Genomic DNA, 6,000 nt, shown 5'->3' on the forward strand with positions numbered 1-6,000 from the left:
GTTTATTGCTTCTAGATTGCTTTTTATCTCAGAAATTGAATTATCTATTTTTGATTTGGGCATCTTCATAGTTTCTAGCTCCTTGTTAGAATGATCTGCATTTGTATCGATAATCTTCTTAATTCAGTTAGCATTTTTATTGTCTCTTTTTTTTAAAATTCAGTGTCTGGTAGACTGGTGATCTCTGTTTCATTATTTAGTTTTTCAGGGGTTTTCTCTTGCTCTTTAATTGGGAGTAGTTCCTCTACCTTTTTATTTTACTTAACTTTCTCCGTGTTTATGAATTTAGGAAAAACATCTATTATTGTGGTTGAGAAAGGGTGTTTTTATGTGAGAGCATCCTTGTGTAGGCTGCATGTGTCCAGTGTATTTAGTGCAAGGGCTGTTTTTGATGTGGATGCCAACCATGCCTTTCCTCAGTGTGTGCTGGCTGCTACCACCTTGATAGGGGATGTGGTTAGTGTTGGGGGATCTAAAGCCTCTGCAGGGTATGAGGTGGCACTTCCTCTGTGCTCCATGGCTGTTGTCACCCAGTTAGGGGCCAGGTCTGCTCCTCAGTTGCTGGAGCAGAAGCCCTGAGGGTTGGGCTCTAGCAGGCTCTGTTCCCTTTGAGTGCATGTTTTGCCCCAAAGGAGGGGAGTGTTGAAATAAGTGAGGCTCACGTGCTCACAGAGGGTGGTGTGTTGCTTTTGTAGGCATCTGCAGCTCTGCTCAGATGCAGCCCAAGGTTGCATCCTTTCTCCTGTTGTGGTTGTCTCAGATCTAGTGCAAGGCTGTGATGTGGAGTGGGTGGGGCTGGACTGTTTGCTAGGCTGGGGCTGGGGGTCAGGGCATTGTGGGTGCAGGATTTGAAGTAGTTGTGCTGACATCAGAGATCTGAGCTTCTGATTAAGCTAGTGTCAACACTGGCTGACGCCACCCCACCTGGACAACACTCTAGGCCTCAGGGCTGTATCTGCATAGCTAGACACAGTCTTTTCCCAGGGCCCAGCTGGCCCAGAACCTGCACCAAGCTGCGATGTGCAGTGAGCAGGACTGGGGTGTTTGCCCCTTTGGAATGGGGAAGTGCAATGTGGTGGCAGCTGATAGTGCATGGCTTTCTCTGTCCTGTTTGTTGGTAAGTCAGTACCCCACACTCTTTGCAAGTGGAATCTTGGCTTCTCCAGCCCTTCTATCTGTCCCAGTGGTTCTCCCAGCAGTGAAGGCAGCTTGTCTGCTCAGCACAGGACCCCAGGCCTGGGATGTCTGGTCTGTGGCTCAACCCACTTGCTCCCCAGGGTGAGGTTCTGGACCTTCTCTTCCTTGCAGATTCCTCCCAGGGGCAGAGATCCTGACCCTATGCCTTTTTTCCATCCTATCCTGTTACATGGAAATATTTTTTGCAGCTTTTGTTGTATAAGAGTTCTTCTGCCAGTTTCGAGTTAGTTTTCTGTGAGAAGTATTCCACATGTAGATGTATTTTTTATGCGTTTGTTGGGGGAAGTGAGCTCCATGTCCTCCTACTCTGCCATCTTGATCTGACCCTCCTAGGTCCTCAATTTTTATCCTTTTTTTCTTTTAGCAATTTTCTATCACTATAAAAGGACTTTTAAATGTCTTTGTAGTAATCCTCCAAGTGGATGCATTGATACTTCTTGAATCAATCTCTTTTATATGGATCTTCAGGTTGTTTTCAATTCATTGCTTGTGTAAATAACCCCAGTCAATCCCATAGTGTATGTTCTCATAGTGCTCTGTACTTTTCCTCCATGGCACTTTCCATAATTTTCTGTTTCATGTGTATATTTCCACTACACGGTAAGCTCCATGAGGGCAAGGACCATGCCTGCCTGATTCCTCATGATGTCCTCAGCACATAACATAGTGCCTAGGGTATAGCAGACTCTCAATAAATATTTGTTGAATAAACAGATAAATGAATGAATGAATGAAAGTCATGTTGTCTTAGTCAGCTTGGGCTGCCATAACAAAATATCATAGACCAGGTGGCTTAAACGACAGAAATTAATATTCCCTCAGTTCTGGAGGCTAAAAGTTTAAGATCAAGGTGCCAATATGGTTGATTTCTGATGAGAATTGTCTTCCTGGCTTGTTGACAGGTGCGTTCTGGCTGTGTCTTTACGTGGTGGGGAAAGAGAAAGAGGACAAGCTCTCTGGTATCTCTTCTTACAAGGGTACTAATCCCATCATGAAGGTCCCACCCTCATGACCTCATATAAACTTAAATATCTTTCAAATAGCATCACATGAGGGTTAGAAATTCAACATATGAATTTGGAGGAAACACAATTTGGGGGGAAAATAGTCCATAGCATATATATAGGTTTATGTTTTCCAGTAAACTCCCAGAAAAGGAAATTATGGGTCAAAGATATAAAAATTGTATGGTTCTCTTTATATTACCTAGTTTATTTCCAAAAGGATTATTCAAATTTACATTCCCACCAATAATGTATGAGAATTATGTTATATACCACACCCTTATCACCACTGGGTACTAGCTATTCTTTTTTGGTTGGTGATGGTGGTATATATTTTTTAATTGTGTTAATTAGATAGGTAAAAAGAGTATCTCATTACTGTTTGAATTTGAATTTCCTTTGTACTAGAGAGCCTGAACATTTTTCCATGTCTGTAAACTAGTTGTGGTTCCCATGTTGTAAATTGCCTGTTCATGTCCTTTGTTTATCTAATTGATTCATAGGAGTTTCTTACACAGGAAAGATGTCAGCCTTTTGTCTGCTGTATTTGTGAATATTTTCACCAGCTTGATGTATGCCCTGAGATTTTGGATATTTTTTGACAGAATAATATTTCTCATTTTAATGTAATCATGATGGTCAATACATTCCTTTATTCAAAAATCCTTTTCCTTGGCTAGGGGTCCAACATGTGAATTGCAGTTCCCAGTTAAATAATAATGAAGATTGTGAGTTCAGATTAACTGAGTCTACAGACCCCCACCTAACCTGTCCCAGATCCCCAGTTTCAACTTCCTTTTTAGTCCTCTTCCCTGAAAGTCCATGCAACAGGGACCGTTCACAACTCTTAGCCCCTCCCCTGCAAACTACTGGATTTTAGATGACAATTACCCTTCAGTATCGCAGTTGAAAATTTTAAACACACTAAAAGACAAGAATGCAATGTGAATATGATGATCAAATTCTTTAAATGGAAATATTTGATGACTTGGAAAAATCTGACACCACTACCACTATGCCTCTCTTGTGTGGTGGCCAGCATGTTACCTGAAGAAGAAAAATGAGGCTAATACAAATTCTTTGGGCCCAATTCTGAATTACTCCCACAGACAAGTTGCCCGATAGCGTTGGCCACAAACGGGGAATTGAGTCTGTGACAACCCTGCAGAGTCTGGAGTTTTAACAGCTGGTAGGCAACAATTTTTAAATACATTTACAAAAATGTTTTAAAAACTCCACAAAGAAGAAGGTTCTCCTCTCACCTCAAACAAAATATTAGCAACAGACATATAGAATTACTTATACAATCCCCTCCATGGATTACAGTGGCCACCTTCCTGGGTTCAAAGTTCTCTTGGGCTGGAAAAACAAAAGTCATTAGTTCTGGAAAGGTAATGGATGTTTAACAGATTCTGCGGCTGGACAGAAGAAACTGCACTGGCCGTTGCATTCCAAGAGACATCAACAAAAAGTCCCACGTCCGCGGCACAGAGTACTATATAGGGGGGTGGAAGGGGGATCCTGGCGGGCAGAGCCTGAGCGCCGGGTGCCCTTAAGCAGTGTCTGGGAATCCAGGCTGATTTGGAAAATGCTGATTTATGAAGAGCCGATATCCAGTCGCTTCTGAAGCAAGGGCATTTTCCTTCCTCCAGCTGCAATGCTCCTTTGCTGGAGGCCATGGAGTGCCGTCAAAGAGGCAAGAGCGGAGCGCTGACTGTCTCTTCCGGGGGCAGGATCATGTTGGGGTGCAGTTTTTCCAGCAGCTCTCCCATTTCACTAAAGTCTCCCCGAAACAAATCTGGGCTGGGACAATATACAGTCATCCTTCTGGATCTGCGTGGAGTTGGTTCCTGGAGCCTCACCCCCTCCCCCACACCAAAATCCATGGATGCTCTAGTGTGCTATGTAAAATGGTAAAATGGCTAGTACAAGGAATACAATCAGCCCTCCGTATGTGCAGATGCAGAACCAGCAGGTATGGGGGGGCAATGGTAGTGAATTGGAAGGATTACAGGGTTAATCAAGGGGCAAATATGACCACGAGGAAGTAGTACAAGAGTTTCATTTGGGCAATGCTATGACAGATTTGCATGTAAGGGGAAGTCCTCTATGGCATGAGACCTTCCAGAGGCTAAGGGCTGAATGGCGGGAGGGGAGGATGAGGTGCAGCTACTGTGGAAAACAGTTCCCTAGTTCCTCAAAAAGTAAACATAAAATTACCATATGATCCAGAAATTCCTCTCCAAAGCATATACCCGAAAGAATTGAAAACAGATGTCCAAACAAATACGTGTACCCAATGTTCATAGCAGCATTATTCACAATAATCAAAAAGTTGAAACAACGCAAATGTCCTCCAATGGATGAATGGGTAAACAAAATGTGATCTATCCATACAATGGAATATTATTCAGCCATAAGAAGAAATGAAGTACTGATATACGCTACAACATGGATGATTTTTAAAAACATTATGCTAAATGAAAGAAGCCAGACACAAAGGCCACATACTAGATGAGTTCATTCACATGAAATATCCAGAAATGGCAAATCCACAGAGACAGGAAGCAGATTAGTGGTTGCCAGGGGATGAAAGGGGGAAGTGGGGACAAGATGTGACTGCTTAGTGGGTATGGGGTTTCCCATTTAGGGTGAGAAAAAGTTCTGGAACTAGATAGTGGTGATGGTTACACAACTTTGTGAATGTACTTGATGCCATTGAATTGTACACTTTATAATGGTAAATTTTATGTAAAGGGAAACTTTCTCTGCTCACAATACTTCTGGCACCAAATGTGTGGGTTTTCTACACCAAGCAATTCTCCGGTTCTCTGTGGACACCAACTGGTTGCCCTACAACTTAATTCAATCTTGACACTAACTACCCAGAGTTAGCACAGATCCCACGGATTAAGGGCTCAGTCCCATAAGACTGCCCGCACTTCAGAGACCAATCACAAGTAATGAGTTCCCAGGTTCCCTACGCTCCTCTACAGTTTGGCTGTAATCAGGGGTTCCCATGATCTCCTCCTCGGGTTTGACAATTTGCTGTAACAGGTCATAGAATTCAGGGAAACACTACTTACACTTACCAGCTTATTATAAAGGATATTATAAAGGATACAAGGGAACAGCCAGATGAAGAAGTATTTAGGGAGAGGTCTGCAAGGGTCTCGAGCACAGGAGTTTGTGTCCCTGTGGAGTTTGTGGTGTGCCATCCTTCCAACACATGGACACGTTCTTCTGTCCTTGGGGCTGAAAGCACTAAGCTTTTAATCATTACTTGGTCCTTCTGGTGACCAGCCCCCATCCTGAAACTACCCAGGAGCCCACGAAGGGTCACCTCATTAGAATGAAATACACTCTTATTACCCCAGAAAGGGATTTAGGCACTCTGAATAAGATGCTTCTAGCACCCCTATCATCCAGGACATTATAAGAGTTTTAGGAGCTCAGTGTCAGGAACCACAGTCAAAGACCAAGTATATCTTTCTTATTACGTCACCTATGATACATCTATTTTACTACAATAAAAAAAATCAGCAAAGGGTCTGAATAGACATTTTTCCAAAGATGGCCAACAAGCACATGACAACATGTTCAATATCATTAGTCAATAGGGAAATAAAAATCAATACCATAATGAGGTGACACCTCACATCCACTAGGATGTTTAGAATAAAAAACACAGGCAGGGGCTTCCCTGGTGGTGCAGTGGTTGAGAGTCTGCCTGCCGATGCAGGGGACACGGGTTCGTGCCCCGGTCTGGGAAGATCCCACATGCCGCGGAGCGGCTGGG

The sequence above is a fragment of the Hyperoodon ampullatus genome, assembly GCF_949752795.1.
Source record: "Hyperoodon ampullatus genome assembly, chromosome: X".
NCBI classification, from domain to species: Eukaryota; Metazoa; Chordata; class Mammalia; order Artiodactyla; family Ziphiidae; genus Hyperoodon; species Hyperoodon ampullatus.